General features: G+C 35.5%; 1 pseudogene; it reads left to right on the top strand.

The window, feature by feature from the left end:
- Positions 1-16,898: 16,898 nt before the first annotated feature.
- Positions 16,899-17,916, top strand: LOC101985001 (annotated as a pseudogene).
- Positions 17,917-18,751: the final 835 nt, after the last annotated feature.

Below are 18,751 nucleotides of genomic sequence, written 5' to 3'. Positions count from 1 at the left end.
AAGTGAAATAATTGTCAGTTCCATAATTTATTTTTCTGTTTTTCTAACCATCATTTTATCCAATCAATATTTTCTATCAACTTTTGAAGCAGAAGAGTAAAATTTCTATTAATTTTGTAATTGAATATTGAAGCCACTAGAGTTTATTTTCTAATTTGCATATCAGGTAAATGCTATGAATTGGAAATAAAAATCTAAAAAAAATACTCATTAATTATAGTGAATAATACAAATTGTAATAATAAAATTTTAAGCTCTTTATCTCTGTATTCAAGACTATTTTTAGTGTTCATTTACACCTCAATTTAAATGTAAAACATACTGCTTCATTACTTGTTAGCACCTGTCATATAATGTAAGAAAAAGAGAAACATAGTGAACCATTTACTACAAATAGAAGATGAACATATGTAGGGATGACAAAAATGTATGCTTTAGGTGAGGCCTCATTGTTTTTACTGAATTATTAAAACTTATGAAATTATTTACTGCCCTAAATAAATGTAAAGAAATATCACTAAAAGCAATCAAGTAATCAATTCGAGTCAATTACAATGCAGTTTATAAATATTCATTTATTTAAATAAGGTGTTAAATAAAAGATAAAGAAATATGGGAAAATATACAGAAAAATCTGTAATGTTTTTAATATAAGTCATGCAAAGTACTGTAGTTGAATATGCAATAATGATAAGAAGCAAATATCTTTAAAAGTCTGTCTGTCTGCCTGTTGTTTATTTATTTTTCTATTTTCATTGCTGAGGCCTAAAATTGGGCTCCTAAGGTCTCAAAATTCAATTCTTTTCTAGGCAAATATTCTACTACCAAGGGTTATCCTCAGCTAAAAGCTATTTTTATTTTATTTGTTTAAATCTTTGGAGATAAAAAGTGTAGCTCTAGCTGTCTGGGGATACATGTTGTTCACCAGGCTGGTCTTGAACTCACAAAGATCCATATACTTCTGCTTTGCAATGCAGGGAATAATGATATATACCACCACTTCCATACCAAAACTGTTCATATTTTTGAAACTCAGAAAAACTAGTTAAAATTAAATGGTAAATTCTAAAAAGAAAGGGAATATTTATTCTTTTAAGACAATTTAAAATAGCTTCTTTGAATTTCAACCATTGTGTTTTCATTACATTCACTCTCCTTCCTTCATCTTTTCGCAGATATACATCCATTTCTCTGCCCATCTAATTTTTTGAATTAAAAAAAATCCTTCAAGATCAAATATTATTGAATATGCAGTCTTAAACTGGAAAATGTTCAACTTACAGGAACTACATTTCTAGAAATATCAGTCTCTCATTCTCCTAGCAGCTAACAGTTGTAAATATCTCCACAATACCATCTTGGTAAAATGGAAATTGTAAATATCGCCATAGAACCTTTGTCTAACAACAGATGGAAACAGACAAAAACCTACATCAGAGCACTGTATTGAGCTCACGAGGTCCAGTTGAAGAGCAGAAGGAGGGAGAGTATGAGCAAGGAAGTCAAGACCATGAGGGGTTCATATGCTGAGACAAAGTTCCTGAGCTAATGGGAGCTCAACAAATCCAACTGGACTGGGAATGAATGAGCATGAGATCAAACTAATCCCTCTGAATGTGGTTTACAGTTGGGGCTGACTAAGGGAACCGATGACAACGGCACTGGAATTTGACTCTACTGCATGTACTTGCTTTTTGGGATCCTATTCTCTTTGGATATATACCTTACTCAAACTGGTTGTAGTGGGGAGAGCCTTGGACTTCCAACAGGGCAGGGTGCCTTGCCCTCTCTTAAGATTGGAGGAGGGTGAAAGGAAGGGTGTATGGATGGAGTGGGAGGGAAGTAGGAGGAAGGGAGGGAGTGGAAATTTGTATTGGTATTTTTAAGTAATAAAATAATAATAATAATAATAATAATAATAGAAGAAGAAAAAGAAGAAAAGAAGAAGAAGAAGAAGAAGAAGAAGAAGAAGAAGAAGAAGAAGAAGAAGAAGAAGAAGAAGAAGATAATCTTTCCTTGAAGTCAACCAGAGCCTCTAAATCTTATACTTATTTTTTTTTCTAGCTTTTAAATCATGTCTGGGATGTTGAAAGAGTGGTTGAAATATTTAATCTCTTTCTGAGAATGAACATTCTGTATTCTCTAATTTTCTGCACCCTGGCAAGTCATGGGTACCTATGTTAATCCTCATATATTGCAAGTAGAAAGTATCAGACAAGGGTTGAAGTTAGAATTTATCCTTGCATATGAATATGTCATTAGTTGTTAAGATTAATTGTGTATCAATTTAATAGCATAGCAGTAGGTTCTTGACCCAATAATAATAATAAGTATGTGTTCCATATTGTGGAATAGGAATTACATCCAATCATATAGTATTTGGTTACTCCCATGATAAAGCCACTATTGCACAAGTTATTATTGATTTAATTCTTGAGTATTTTTCTCTTATGGTGGCTTTCATAAAACCTTCCAATGCTATGACAGTTAACCAATAGAGATGAAGCTTCAAGAGCATATACAGCTTGATTTCTATGTGTTTTACTCAAGTATATATTGTCTTCATCATTGTGGTCGTTCTTTAAATTTATGGAGGCTAACCAAAAATAATAAGGCCTCACTGTCCAAAAATTCCAAAACAATAACATATTACATATGCTGCATTATGGTCACAGGAGAGATTCTTTTAAATATGTATCCTAATTCTGAACCCAGGGCCCACAAACCCACTTGTGCACAAGTCACTTTGTCTGGTTTAGTTGTTTCTTCCCTTACCCACATTCCTAAAACCTGTTACCACCTGCAAACCAAAAGGCTAGTTCCAGATCTCTGATAATGAACCCTTGTTACTTGTAAATCACGTCTTGGCCTAGCACCAGATCAGTGGTTTCAGAGCCACATTTCCCCATTTAAATTAAAGATCTCAATCATGAGAAGAAAATACCAAGAATCAATGAATGTAAAAATATGAATAATAATCGAGCAGGGAAAAATTACAACAGACAAAAAAGTGATACATAATATTATAAGGAAATATTTTAAAGTCATAGCACCAAAAATTTGGAAAATCTAAGAGAAAAAATAGCTTTCTTGAGTCATCCAAGCTACCAGCATTACATGAGAAAAAAATGTACAGACATATAATAAATGAGGAAGTTAAAAAACTAGGGAAGTCTTCAAAAGAACAGAGGACAATTGTCAGAACTATTCATTACTAAATTTTGTGAATTCTACAAGAATTTCAAAGAACTGCAACTAAATCAAGCCAAACACATAGAAAACTAGAAACATAAGTATCACAACATAACTGGTTCTCTGAAACCTGTAGTACTCTAATATTCAAACTAGATAATGACACAACAAAAAATTAAAACTATAGACTAAAATCCCTTGATGGAGAAAGGTCATTGGTTAATTAATAAAGAAACTGCTTGGCCTGATAGGTTAGAACATAGGTGGGTGAAGTAAACAGAACAGACTACTGGGAGGAAGAGGAAGTGAGGCAGATGCGATGAAACTCCGAACCAAGATGGACATAGGCTAGAATGTCCCTGATAAGTCACCACCTCGTGGTGCTACAGACATTAATAGAAATGGGCCAAGCAGTGCTTATATGAATACAGTTTGTGTGTTGTTATTTTGGGTTATAAGATAACTAGGCGGCCAGGAGCTGGGTGGCAGGAACACAGCCCACAGCTCTTACTACAAAATGGTGCCCAACTGAATCCACAGAAAGCCTGAGAAAGCTTGGGAAAGAATAGAATAAAGCATGTTTTCTTGGTAGCAGCAATTTCTTTGGTTTACTCTGCTTGCTAGAGGCAAGCAAGCACTCTCATCTAAGAGAGGCTTCCTGACTCAGCTTCAGCTGCAAAACCCTGCAGCTCTTAACAGGTCCTGCCACAAAACACTTAAATGGTGTTGATAAAAGCTGACTGAATGCTTGTTTGTTTTGAGCTGTAGCAGGAAAAAAGTTATGCTGTTTGAAAATGCCGGCTTTCTGTGCTATTCTTCCAGGGCAAACTCTGACTCTTTGAGGCAGGAGGGCTGGATACAGAGAGAGGACTTGAGTGTTGTCTGTGGACATACTGTTGCAGCTTGCTTGCTGGCAGGGACCTTGAAACACCATAGAGTTGTGGCAATAAAAATGGCTACAGCTGGTACCTCCGCCATGAGACTGGAAAGCTAAGGAATGGGCTGGATCTAGCTGGCAAAGCCACGGCTTTAATCCTACCCATATTGCTCAGTAATTTAAAGGCTCACATGGTCAGAAAAAGAGAGAGCGATACAGTAAAGGAAGATTCAAATCCAAAGAAAACCTTTAAATAATTTATAGTGTGTTAAAAATATATGCAGGCTAAAAGTTAAAGTTCTTAAAGTAAAAAACAAAAAAAAAAAGGAAGAAAGAGAGTAATTGGGTGTGGTAGTACACAACTTTAATCTCAACACTTGGGAGGCAGAGGGAAACTGACCTCTGTGCCTTCAAGGTGTGGCAGGACACGCCATTAATCCCAATGCCTGGGAGGCAGAGACAGATGGATTTCTGAGTTCAAGGACAGCCTGGTCTACAGAGTTATTTCAGGAAAAGATATGCAGAGAAGGCATCTCAAAAAATAAAAGTAAAAATAAATGAAATAGAGGTTAAAATAAAGCCGCACAAAGATGGAAAATACAATGAGAATTTTCATACTGTATCCTATTATGCTCTCTTTGAAATGTTTGAATCCTGAGGAAGAAACATCAGCTGCTAAAAGATACTGGTTTACAAATGCTGCGGAACTAATACAACATAGATATTTTGAAAATACCTTGACTTCAGAAGTTGGATCTAAGGATATGATACTTTGGAAAAAAGTTTCTTCTTTTCTTTTCACAGAGGATGAAACCCTGTGGATTGTTTCTATCCCAATATGGTATGATAAACCATGCCCTCCTAAAAGGTTGCTATGAACACCTTCAGAAAATTATTTCATTCAACTGTTGACTGAGATGAACCTAGCACAGAGGTTATACGATGAAAGACTTAAATAATGACGCCCCCATTCAGCACAAAGAAGTTTGGAGAGAAATAACTGTGCCCATATTCCCAAATATTGTTTATAAATGTTCTTTTACATTTAAAGGGGGATATGATAGAGATATGAATAATTTGCATTGGTATGGATTTGACTTTATTGACATAAATTTAAGGTCAATCTTGTTATATATATATATTTCTGCTCTTAATTAATGTATTGTTATTGTGTATTCATTTAAAAATATAATATATATAGGTTGTTAATGGATAATCATAATAGTCAGGCTTGTAGTTATGTTAGTTAGATTTTCTAGATGTACATAGGTATAGTTTAGATAGACATTCTTCATATCTTTCAAAGACTACAGAATAGGACATATCATGTTTTAATAACTTAGGGTTTTTCATGACAATGAGACAAGTCTGCTCCTGGAAGCACCAATCTACTTCAAAAGAAGATGGGCATCGAAGAGGCACCTTATGGTGTTTGATAGCCACTTGGGCAAGAAACTGCTCTTGTCTGGACTATTGTATAAACTGGACACAGAGAACCCACAGAGAGATGACTACTGAACTTGCCTAAATGTGAGATGATCTTTCGGGGTTCCTGATTCCTGAAGGAATCTGTGAGATATTCTGTAGGACACAGCAGATAGTGACTAAACTGCCTTTGAAATTTCCTGCTTCATGGAAATGTCTCTGGATACTATGGGCCTGAAGGCCGAAGATGGATGCCCCAGCGGTACAAAAGAACTTCAGGTGACTGTCCAGGCAGCAAAATGTCTCTGTCACTTCTAGAGTTTTGGAAGTTTCTTACTTGTTTACTTAGGTAATATAATATCCTTCTGGAGTCTTTGATGGAGTTGAATAATGGTTAGTTATAGTTATAGTTTTCCTTTGTTATGGTAAAAGATAAAATAGATATAAATATTTTAATTGTAATTCTTGCTTGATAACTGTTTTGTTATATGTAATTTTGCTATGTTAAAGTTAAAGCCTTTCATTTTTGTTTAAATAGAAAAAGGGGAAATGATGGAGGAATGTCATTTATTAATTAATAAAGAAACTGCTTGACCTGATAGGTTAAAACATAGGTGGGTGGAGTAAACAGAACAGAATGCTGGGAGGAAGAGGAAGTGAGCTCTGACCCAAAATGGACATAGTCCAGAATGTCCCTGGTAAGTCACCAACTCGTGGTGCTACACACATTATTAGAAATGGGCCAAGCTGTGCTTATATGAATATAGTTTGTGTGTTGTTATTTTGGGGCATAAGCTAGCCAGGTGGCTGGGAGCTGGTTGGCAGCAATGCAGCCCGCAGCTCTTACTACAATCCCTAATGAACATATATCCAAAAATTCTCAATAAAATAGTAGTGAATTATGAACAAGCACATATCAGGATCAAGTTGACTTTAACCTGAAAATGTGTGGTTGGTTCTTCCTGAAATTCAGGCTTGATTCAACATACAAAATCACTTAAGTATAATAAATCATATAAATGTATTTAATGCAATGTAATAATCCCAAAAGAGCATAAAAAAAACTCTTAACAATAACAAACAAACAAAAAAAACCAGCAAATGTGCTTTTTGACAAAAGTCTTTGAGAATGTAGAACTGGTAGAAATATATGTACATGACATAAAGCCAACATTATCCTGAACAGAGTAATCTGACTGACATGTGAAATGAGATAGGGTTGTCCACTATCCTTCCTTACTTTCAATATGGTTTTTGAATCACCAGTTAGAGCAACTAAAGAAAAAAATTAAAGAGATATAAATATGAAGAACAGTCAAATTATATCCATTTGCAAATGATCTGATAATATAAATAACCAATCTCAAATATTCCACCAGAAAATTTCCTGAAACAATCACAATTTCAGCAAAGTGGCAGGGCACAATATTAACTTATAAAAATTATTAACCTTTATGCATACTAACAACAAACACATTGACAAAGAGATCATGTGTAGAAGGAGGCCAGCAGGCCTGCCTTTCATCCTGCCTGGCTCCTGCACTGCTAGCTTTATACCTGAATTTCTAATAAGCTGTGGTGGCTTACTGGGAAAGATTCAGCATATCTGACCTGGTGGCTGGCTCCATGGCATCTCTGACCCAGAGAGGAGAGGCATGGTGATTGCCTAACTTCCCTTTTTCTCCCAGCATTCTGTTCTGCCTACTCCACCCACCTAAGGGCTGGCCTATCAAATGGCCAAGGCAGTTTCTTTATTAACTCATGAAATCAACACAAAACAGAAGACCCTCCCACACCATTCATGGACACATGTCCATTTCCAATAAAATCAAAGACAAGACAATATCTTGGAATAAACCTAAGTATGTGAAAGTACTCTACAAGGAAAACTTCAAATCTTTGAAGATTAAGATTGAGAAAGACACTAGTAACTTGAAAGACATCCCATGTTCATTTATTTGTGGAATTAATATTGTGATACTCACCATTCTTCCTAAAGCAATTTACATATTCTTTTATCCCAAGGAAAATACCTGCAGCATCCTTCATAAAAACATAATTATAGTCCTAAAATTTATAGGGAAACAGAAATCACTCAGGATAGTCAAAGAAATTTTGAACAGAAAGAAAAAAAATGAAGTGATTGCTAGTATAATTTTAAGATATATTATAGACCTATAATAATAAAAACAATATAGCACTTGAACAAAAACTCATAATGAGCAATTGGACCAGTATAAAAAAATAGAAAACCCAATCATGAAACTCATAACTACTGTTGTCTAATATTTGACAGTGAGGGAAAAGAAAATTTACACTGGAAGAAAAACAATAGTATCTTCGACAAATTGCACTTGGAAAAGTGGATGTCCATATTTCATAACATGAAATAATACTGATATTTATCATCCTGCATAAAAAATGAGATCCAAGTTGATGAAGACCTCAACTGAAAATCTAAACTACTAAAATTTCTAGAAGAAAAATTGGGGTACCCTACAAAATGTGGGAATTGGAAAGCACTTACTGGATAAGACTCCATTTGCCAAGGTATTAAGGTCAACAATTGATGAGTGGTAATTCACAAAATTATAAAGCCTCTGCACAGCTAAGAAAGCAGTAAGACAAAGAAATAAACAACATAATGTGGGAGAGAATTTTAACCATATTTTTAACAAAGAAAAAGATAAACCAATTAAACACATATGGGCTAGAAATCTAACCAGGGTTTTTTTTTTATAGAAAAATAAAATATAAAAGCCTACGGAATACTTCAAAAATTGTTAACAATCTTTCCAATTATGGAAATTAATTCTGATATTGCTTTTCACCCAGTGAGAATGGCTAGATCAATAAAATCACTGACAATGAAAGCTAATAAACATTTAAAGTAAGGAAACCACCTCACTGTTGCTGGGAATTCAAATTGTTGTAGCCCTTCGGCAAATCAGTATGGAGAATCCTCAAAAACCTGAATAAATCTACCATTTTACCCAGCTATGCCACTCCTTGGCATATATTCCCAAAGTATCTGACATCTTACTTCACAGATTCTTCCTCATATATATTCATACTCACCCTATTCATAATAGCCAGAAAATAGGAACAATTTAAATGTCTTATTGCTTGATGCCCACATTTTAACTATTTTTTCACAAAGGATGAATATATTTTATAAGAAACTATAGTTTAATTTTCTAGATCAGTCATATATATGGGTTTTTATGTATATTTTTTGACTATCTTAGGGTACTTGGTACCAGATGTTCTTTTTGAGATCACTGGATATGCAGTTAAAACTCTGGGTAAGCTATTTTAGAGTTTGGTACATACTGATGAAGCTAACTTTTGTCTTTATACCTTTTGTCTCTGGTCATTATATTTGATAATTTTTTAAAAATCTTTTAAAATCTTTTTAGCATTGTCTTTTGCAACATCTGGATCTCCGGTCTGATGTTTTGCTTAAATGTCTTCATTGAGGATTTTCAGGTGTGAAGTCTGTTTAGTAAAGATAACTTCTCATTTTTAGAATAATTTTTATAGTGCATATTTCACCTTTTTTGGAGAGACATTTTATTTGTCAATCTAAGTGTTTAACACATTTTGATTAATCATTTAATAACACGGATTTTTTTAAGACCATGTCTCTGTACCCTTTGTCATTGATTTGTTTTATTAAATTGGTTTTATTCTTTTTTAGAGTGTTGTATTATTTTAATTGGTCATTATCAGTCTGTAAAGAATGTATTATTTTGAAAGCACCTCATTTTTGGCCCCATTATTAAACAATGATTTTAAGGAGAAAATATGAAGGACAAAGCTAATCCCCAAAATTAAATAAAGGGATGCAGAAGAAAAATCACATAAGCTTTGCATAATATCATATATAATATAAGTAAAAAAAAACTGTTGAATTTTTGTGTTGTTAAGCTATCTGAAAAATATTCCCAAATTAAAAACAGTTGTTTAGTGCAAATCACAGACTGTATGCTCCTCGGAGGTCCCTGACTGGTCAGCAGTCACTCTGGTCCAGCAGAACAACAATGCCAACAGAGACACCCAGAGGAGCTCACGCCCTGTCTGAGCTTCTGTGGCATGCCGGGGAAAGCTGGACCCACAAGCCAGAAACACAGGGTGCCAATGACGCAGGTATCTCGGTACTCAAAGCAGCTCTGAGATGTTGCAGAGGCTAGCAGCAATTTATGGCCTCCCACACAGTGAAGCCTGGCAGTGGCTGGCTGAAGCCACGGAGAACATGAGCCTCATGTTGGGTGCCAAACTGTTGAATTATCTCAGGTCGAGAATAAACCAGGCTAGCTAAATGACACACTACTCATCCTTTCGCACTAAGCATTTTACTACCTCACAAATATATTAAGGCATATTAGGGTATATCTCACAAATTTTCTCAGTCTTACTAAACATTCAAAAAAAATCATGCCTTTGTACTACAGCATTATAGTCACACTAAACATGAATAATTAAATTGGAGAATGAATTTTAAATACCTCTATTTTAGCTTTGAGTGTGTAGCTCTTATTATAGCGGGAATGGATAAAATTAGTACATGACTTCAGGAGATTAAAGGATTTCTGGCTTTTATTTAGTCCCGCTCCCTTTGGGTGATCCAAGTGACCACGTTGTAATAAACACCAAAGTGGTAATGAGGCCATTGCAGGGGTTCATGACATTTAACTTTTAGATGTTAAGAGCCACATTTAAAATACCTCAGGGTAATTACTATTCATTTGGGGGGAGGGAACTTTTCTTCACAGGGTATATTAATTGGATTGTACTTGGAGCAGTTTTGTAACATTCCTGCTATTAATAAAATTTACATCAAGTTTTTTTTTCCTTTTGTGGAGAGGCGGTAGTTCTTTTTGTAAAATTTTAGTTTTGAGGTCTTAGTATCCGAACACACTTTATAACTAACTTCTTCCTAAAATTTTTAAGTACCAAAAATCCTTACCCAATTATATTACTTCCTTTATTTTGAAAATAATTTAGTTGCTTTCTATTAGATAGTTTGTGCCGTTTTCTGTAATCACAGTTAATCTAAACAGAGCTTATTTTCTTGAACATTAAAATTTGTAATCTAAATAAAATCCTATTTTCAGTGAACATAAAGAGTTAGCACACTTTCCCTTTCTTCCTTAGGAATTAGTTGTTGCCAAAGTGAACAAGTTCTTCTTGTATAATGGGAATGTGCTCTGAACATAGGGGCAGTGTTAATCATGACATTTTTGTCAGTCCCCAAATGGTTCTATTCCATTCTAGAAATCTGAAATGTGTAATTTGAAATCCTTAATAAAATTGGATCTAATTTTATATTAAAAAACCCAGGCTAGTTAAAAGATAGACCAAGTGTATATTTATATATATATTTTTTTATAAGGGGCAAACTTACAAAACAAAAATGAGAAATCCAAGATCAGCTGTGTAGCACAAAACCCACAGAGAGAAAGAGAGTAAACCTTGGGTTGCCCTGCATTTTTCTCCAGGTACACAAAAGTCATGCCTTAATCTGGTCACACCCCTCAAAGCTCATTGGCAGACAAAAATTCCCCATCAATAATGGAATACTATTCAATTATAAAGAATAATTGTATAAAATTAGCAGATACATGGATGTACCTAGAAAATTTTATGTTTAGTGAAGCACAACTGTAGTGACATTTTTATTTGTATTTTAATCCATAAAGCTAGAGTTCAGGGAATAGTGGCACACACCTTTATTCCCAGGAGTCAGAAGACAAAGGCAGACAGATCTCTGTGAGTTCAAGGTTACCCTGAGCTACATAAGATGGATCAAAAAACAAGTCCAGGTGGTAGTGGCACACATCTTTAATCCCAGTGTTTGGGAGTCACATACCTTTAATCTTAACACAAGGGAGGTAGAAATGTGAGCAATTTGGCTGCGGAGAAAGAAAAATATAAAGGGGAAGATACAGGAAATCACTGGTATATGGAGTGTGATGTTTGGTGGAGACATAAGACAAGAGAGTCTGAGGATTTTCCCTTCAGTCTAAGCAATATTAAAGGTAAAATGTTTTGTTAGTGGCTTATTGGTCTGCTTCTCTAATCTTGAACAATTAAATTTAACCCTTCTGTCTCTGGGTTTTAATTATTTGTGCTACATCTGGTACCCAACATTTGGTTTATGAATTTATGAGAAATCCATTTTCCTGTGGCTTTACAGTTACCAGCATAGGCCGGGGTTACATGCAGCCAGAGTCACCACCCTACTGGCTAAGTTTTCCTTCTTCTAGTCTGGCAGCTCTCCCTGAACCCCTGTCTAGGTCTGCCACCAAACTACATAACTGCCTTAAAACCCAGTCCTGCTTTTCTGCTCTATGAAGCAAAAATTAGCCTCAAATATTCATCATCATCATCATTATCATCATCAACAACAACAGATTTAGTAATATAATTGGGAATTCTTGAAGGAAGAATTAGTTAAAAAAATGGGAAACATTACAATGGAGGTAGTTGGGTCTCTGCATCATAATATGCTGAACTGTTTGAAAATAGAACAATTAAATGAGAGGATAGCAAATTTAGATGTGATTTATATAATGTCAATTTTAAACATTATCATCATCTTTATCATTTTTGCTTTATCACTAAAATATCAGTTAATCTGAATGATAAAATTCAACTTTTTTAAAAAGTTAATGAAACCGATTATTGAGTTATTCAAAACCACACAGAGGAATTTAATGCAGAACCAATTTCAGTGTTGCATAATAAGAATAGAGAGGAAGAGTCTAAGATTTTCAAACAACCAACTTTACTATATATAGTAACTTTATAGAAATTGTCAAATAGTAGAGACTCTCTAAGAGCTGAATGAACTATTTTTGCCAATGTTAGATTTAAGGAGATTCAAAGGAACAGTAGTCTCATATGACATTAATTCACCTTTTGTGAATAAAATGTCAAACGTCAAACTCATGGTCAATTTTAAATAGAGTTATTATCACAGACTGAATAGACTTGTTTATAGCTGTTTTAGAGCCTGTTCCACAATTACAATGGAGTACCTTGTTCAGAGAATAGAATAAGACTATAAAACAATGGAGTAAATTTAGAGGTATGAAAATCTTGCAAGATAAACTTCATGGAGAAGGAGATTATGCTACTATAGAAAGACAATCCCTAGATGATGGTAACATCCTGGCTTTATGCCATCCAGCAGCTTTTAATTCTTGGAACAGTATTAAAGAAGTAGGAAATAATATTGAATTATTCACTAAGATCATAATGGGCCCAAAAGAAAGAAACCTTCACTGATCTCTTCCTTTCTTTCTTCCTTCCTTCCTTCCATCCTTCCTTCCTTCTTTTTTGTTGTTTTTGTTTTTTAAAGATAGTTTCTCTTTGTAACAGTCTTAGCTGCCCTGAAACTAGCTCTGGTACAACAGGCTAGTCTTGAGCTCATAGAAATATGCCTGTGTCTGCCTTCTGAGTGCTGGGATTAAAGGCCTAGCCACTGATTTCTTTAAAAGAATGATATCACCAATAATTAGAATGATACCAAATTCATAAGACTGACAAATAATAATTAAATTTCTGGCTTTTAAAAATGTTAGTTCTCAATGGAAAAGGATAATTATGCCATTAAAGGCAAGGTCTGCACCTTTGAAATAATTGATCTGAGATACAAATAATATTGAATCTTTCAACCATAATGATGTTTGGTTAGGAGAAGTGATTTCCAGAGGTTAGAAGAAAAATTGAAATGTCAACTGTTTCAATCGTGGCTAACAGGTCACCTAAAAATAGTTTATAAATAGGTTATTCCTAGAAACATTTTTTTCTAAGCATAATCAATTTAAGAATGTCGCTATTTTCTGGATTTTGCAGAAGGTATGGCAAAGGAAGGCATTGGACTAATGAATGTGGGTTAACAAGAGATATTCAAGGTAATAATTCCTTGCTGTCAGAAGATTTTTTGAGGGATCTCTAATAGGTCCCTATGCAAAATCCTGTTTAGTTGTCTTCTGCCATTGCAGAGAAAATTTCTTCCTAGAGCAATTAAAGACCCTAATGCCTATTGTAAGAAACCATACTTCTCTGGATAATAGAACAGCTTTAAAAGAGAGAACAGAAAGTTTAGAATAAACAATTAAGTGAGTATTTGTCAAACATCTACAAAAGAACAAAGACAAAAATTAAAAATGAACATAAATGGCATTGTCTTTGAAGGTCTTGTGTACAAAGGTGTAAATATAATAATAATTTCATCAGAATCTTCACATCTTAATTGATCTCCTCAGAACATAAGTGTTCATTTTTTTAAGAATTAGAACTTTATCTCACGTAAAACAGAGGGCAAGATGGGTTGAATGTACAGGGTCAGAAGAAAGAGAGGAATATTTAAACATGTGTTGTTCAATTAGTAATGAATTTGTGGGGAGGTGATTTGATACAGAAATAGAATATTCAGATTAACATATCCCAAATCATAGAAACAAACTACAAATTAATATATGCTTCTGAGAAATCTATTATATGATTTTATAAAGAACAGTCACCAATCATTCAGGTTGTACAAGCACAAGGAAAAACAGCTGCTGATATATCAAAGTCATCCACAGCCTTACTTTTAAAATGGTTGCTGGAAAATTCTGTATGGTTTGTGTAATATCATTTAACAACAGAGTAACTGCAGACTTTAGAAAATCTAGTATACTAGCAACTAAATACAAAACATACTGAAGAATCAACAAACCCTTGGAATTCTCCTGCATTTGTTTTAAAAATAAATCTGGAAAATGGTGAATGGTAACAGATCTAATAATAATGTGATTCAGCCAGTGGGCTCTCTATAGTCTGAACTTCCTTTCCCTACTCTATTTCATAAAGGATGGACTCTTTTAAGCAATTAATTTAAAAGATTGTTTCTTCACTATACCTTTACAAGAGAAAGGAAAATTCACCTTCTCAGGGCCTAGTTATAATAAATCCCAGCATGCTAAGAGATATCAATGGAAGATTCTCCTACAGAGAATGATAAATAGCCCCACGCTGTACCAATATTTTGAAGAGCAGCCATTGGAAATGATACATAAGCAATATCTTGAATCTATGGTTTAGCATTACATGGACAACATTTACTATCTGATTCAAATATACATACTTTAGAAAAAATGTTAGAAGTCTTCAAAGAAAATTTTGCATTGTTGAAGATTATAAATTATTTCTGAAAAAAATGCAAAGATGAGATTCTATTAATTATTTTTGCTATACAATAGTTTTACAAAATATAAGAACCCCCAAAAAGGAAAATTAGGAGTGATTGATTGCAGATGGTTTTAATTTAATCAGAAATAACTTGCCAAAAAAGAATATACCAAAGATTAGAATTTTGGAAATAGTTTTGTTTCTATCTTTTCACAAAAATGAAGGTATCCAGCTAAAGAATCCCAATACTACTGGGCAAAAGAAACATCTGAAGAAAAAGAAAAATCATCCAGAAGAAAAAGTCCTCCCAAAGAGCAAATTGGTCTATTAGTTTATCACATTCCCAGAGATTAAGATTTCATAAATCTTCCCCAATGTCTCTTTCAGCTATTCTCTAAAGACATATGCTGGAAATGGTCTTTTTGTAGCCCTAGTCCAGTTAGAGATTAAATGTGGCTTTAGATTTGGAGTGTGGTACTTTCCTTCTCTAAATATAAGCATATTTATTAGGGCAAATTTAAAAATCCCTGTCCCTTTATCCCAATCCTCCTTTTTCCCCAAGTTCCCCCAATCCTCCCCTTCTGCCTTATCTCTCCCCATCACCCCTTAAGGGAGTACGGAAGCACAATTCTTAGATAAGGGAACCACCTTAGGGTTGGCAAGAGCCTTGAACCTAGAGTGGCTCCCAGGAGCCCAAGCCCAGGTCCCCAGTTAGTTCCCTGGAAAGCTGAGGATAAAGAACCTGAAATGACCCTATCCTATAGCAACACTGACGAATATCTTGCATATCATCATAGAACCTTCATCTGGTGATGGATGGTGTTAGAGACATAGACCCACACTGGAGCACTGGACTGAGCTCTCAAGGTCCCAATGAGGAGCAGAAGGAGGGAGAACATGATCAACGAAGTCGGGACCACGAGGGGTGCACCCACCCATTGAGACAGTGGAGCTGATCTATTGGGAGCTCAGCAAGGCCAGCTGGACTGTGACGGAAAAAGCATGGGATATAACTGGTCTCTCTGAACATGGCGAACAATGGGGACTGATGAGAAGCTAAGGACAATGGCACGGGCTTTTGATCCTACTTAATGTGCTGGCTTTGTGGGAGCCTAGCCAGTTTGGATGTTCACCTTCCTAAATATAGACGGAGGGGGGAGGACCTAAAACTTACCACAGGGCAGGAAACCCTGACTGCCCATTGGACTGGAGAGGGAGGGGGAGAGGAATGGGGGGAGGGGAGAAGGCTGGGAGGAGGTGGAAACGTTTTTTTTTTTTCCTTTTCTCAATAAAAAAAATCCCTGTCCCTTGTCAGAAGAGTCACCTGATATGGAAAAGAAGATAAACAAATATTTAGGGACTACTTTCTTGCCACTAATCTCATAATCCTGTGGTTTTATATTGACTCTTTAAAAGCTTTTTATAACGTATGAATTTTATAAGATTAATATATATGTGTGTATATATGTATGTATATACCTAACTTTTTCTCATGATATTAATTGTTATATAGAGTACTTATTCTAGAAAAAAAATCATCTACCTTTCTGTATATGATTTCAGTTTTGAGTCCCTATCAGTTTTCTACAGTGAACCATGAGCACATCTAACAGTGAACTTTGAGGTCTCCAAAAGTAAGATGGTATAACTCCAGAATGATTTCTCTAAGACTATATCACCTCTAAGTTGACAAATACCAAATAAAGATTGGCTTTGGTATACAAACCACTCAGAACAAATTAGAGATAGCTAACTGAGATGATCAAGTCTCACAGACTACTCAAGCCAGGACTTAAAATAAGCCATGTATTTTCCCATTACACAGATACTGGACAACAAAAGATACAATTACATCTCCCAGCACTTGACAATTAACCCAAATTTTTCAGGATCTCATAAAGATGCCATTACTTCTGGAGAGCAGGAAATAAATTTAAGAACACAATGCCTACATTCCTTAGAGGTAGGGTGGGAAGACTTTTGGTACATCATTGGGTTATGGATATTTGTCATTGTTTAGCAGAATTAGTTACAAGTTATTATTGGTAATGATCTGAAAAAAAGATAAACAAGGGAGATTAGATTCAGGATTTTTGTTTTGAAAAGAAAAAAGGGGGGAATACAGACTTGATAGGATAAAAGTTTAGATTATTTGATCTACTTTGAAAAGAAAAAAAGGAGGTTATAGATATAAGATAAAAAAGTATATTATGAGAGTGGAGGCAGGTGTGAGTGGGTGCAACAGAAGGAATTATGGCTGCCAAAGTGTTTGAGTCCATCGGAAAGTTCGGCCTGGCTTTAGCAGTGGCAGGAGGCGTGGTGAACTCCGCCTTGTATAATGTGGATGCTGGACACAGAGCTGTCATCTTTGACAGATTCCGTGGAGTACAGGACGTCGTGGTAGGGGAAGGGACTCACTTTCTCATCCCTTGGGTACAGAAACCAATTATCTTTGACAGTCGCTCGCGTCCACAGAACGTACCATTCATCACTGGTAGCAAAGATTTGCAGAACGTCAACATCACACTACATATCCTCTTCCGGCCAGTGGCCAGCCAGCTCCCTCGTATCTACACCAGCATCGGGGAGGACTATGATGAGCGGGTTCTGCCTTCCATCACTACAGAGATCCTCAAGTCGGTGGTGGCTCACTTTGATGCTGGAGAATTGATCACCCAGCGAGAGCTGGTCTCCCGGCAGGTGAGCGATGACTTCACAGAGAGAGCAGCAACATTTGGGCTCATTCTGGATGATGTGTCCTTGACACATCTGACCTTCGGGAAGGAGTTCACAGAAGCAGTGGAAGCCAAACAGGTGGCTCAGCAGGAAGCGGAGAGGGCCAGATTTGTGGTGGAAAAGGCTGAGCAGCAGAAGGCAGCCATCATCTCTGCTGAGGGCGACTCCAAGGCAGCCGAGCTGATCGCCAACTCCCTGGCCACTGCAGGTGATGGCCTGATTGAGCTGCGGAAGCTGGAAGCAGCTGAGGACATTGCTTACCAGCTCTCTCTCTCTCGCTCTCGGAACATCACCTACCTGCCAGCGGGGCAGTCGGTGCTCCTCCAGCTTCCCCAGTGAGGCCCCCTGCTTGCACCTTCTCAGGCCAACGAGGCCATGGCCTCCATCATTCTGAACACACTTTCCTTCTGCCCCACCCCAGAAATCACTGTGAAATTCCATGATTGGCTTAACGTGAAGGAAATAAAAGCAGAATCACTTCAGATGTGTAATTACCAAATGAAAAAAAAGTATATTATTAAATCTATTTTTCCAAAAGCAAATGCTAGTTTTACATATTTTATACTGGGTTGGATTTTCATATATAGTATACAAATTTTATGTATAGATACAAATTTGAGATTAATTTTGTTAGAACTTAGTGTACAAATATTTCTACTTTTATTCAAGATATTGTTCCTATACACCTCATTTAACTATGTAATGTACATTTGTATTTCTTGAAAATTGTTACTGTTTAGTATAATAAGGTAATTCAGGTTAGTACTTAATTACTTACAACAATCAAACTTGTAATCATATTAGATATGTTTTCAAGGCCAAACAAAATATATTTTTGATAAATATTCTATCTTCATGCATTTCAGAGATCTTCAGAATACAGCACGTAAAGATGTTTTAATAACATAGGCTTTTTATTTATGACAAGGAGACACATCTGTTACAGACAACACCAATCTACTTAAGCGAAGATGAAGGGCATCAAAAAAACTTCATAGAGAGTTCATTTTCTTTGTAGCAAAATAAGCCACTGGGCAAGAAAATGCCCTTGCCTCGACTCTTGACAGTATGCTGTCCTAAGTGGATAAGCAGGAAACAAAAAGTGAAGACAAGAATGGACAGCCCTTCATAATATTCTGCTGCACAGAAGAGTCTGTCAGATACGCTAGGCCTATAGGCTGAAGATAGATGCCCCAATGTTGCAGATGAAAATTCTGCTCTCTATTGGAAATTTAGCCAGAGTCCTGGCATTAGTAAATTAAAGGAAAATAAAAGAAAATCTACCAGTTCCTCTTTTTAAGACCATCATAAACTCTTATTACTTTCTAAACCTTATTC

Source organism: Microtus ochrogaster, unplaced genomic scaffold (genome assembly GCF_000317375.1).
Source record: "Microtus ochrogaster isolate Prairie Vole_2 unplaced genomic scaffold, MicOch1.0 UNK13, whole genome shotgun sequence".
In the NCBI taxonomy this organism is placed as follows: domain Eukaryota; kingdom Metazoa; phylum Chordata; class Mammalia; order Rodentia; family Cricetidae; genus Microtus; species Microtus ochrogaster.
This window is presented reverse-complemented; position numbering and strand designations above follow the sequence as displayed.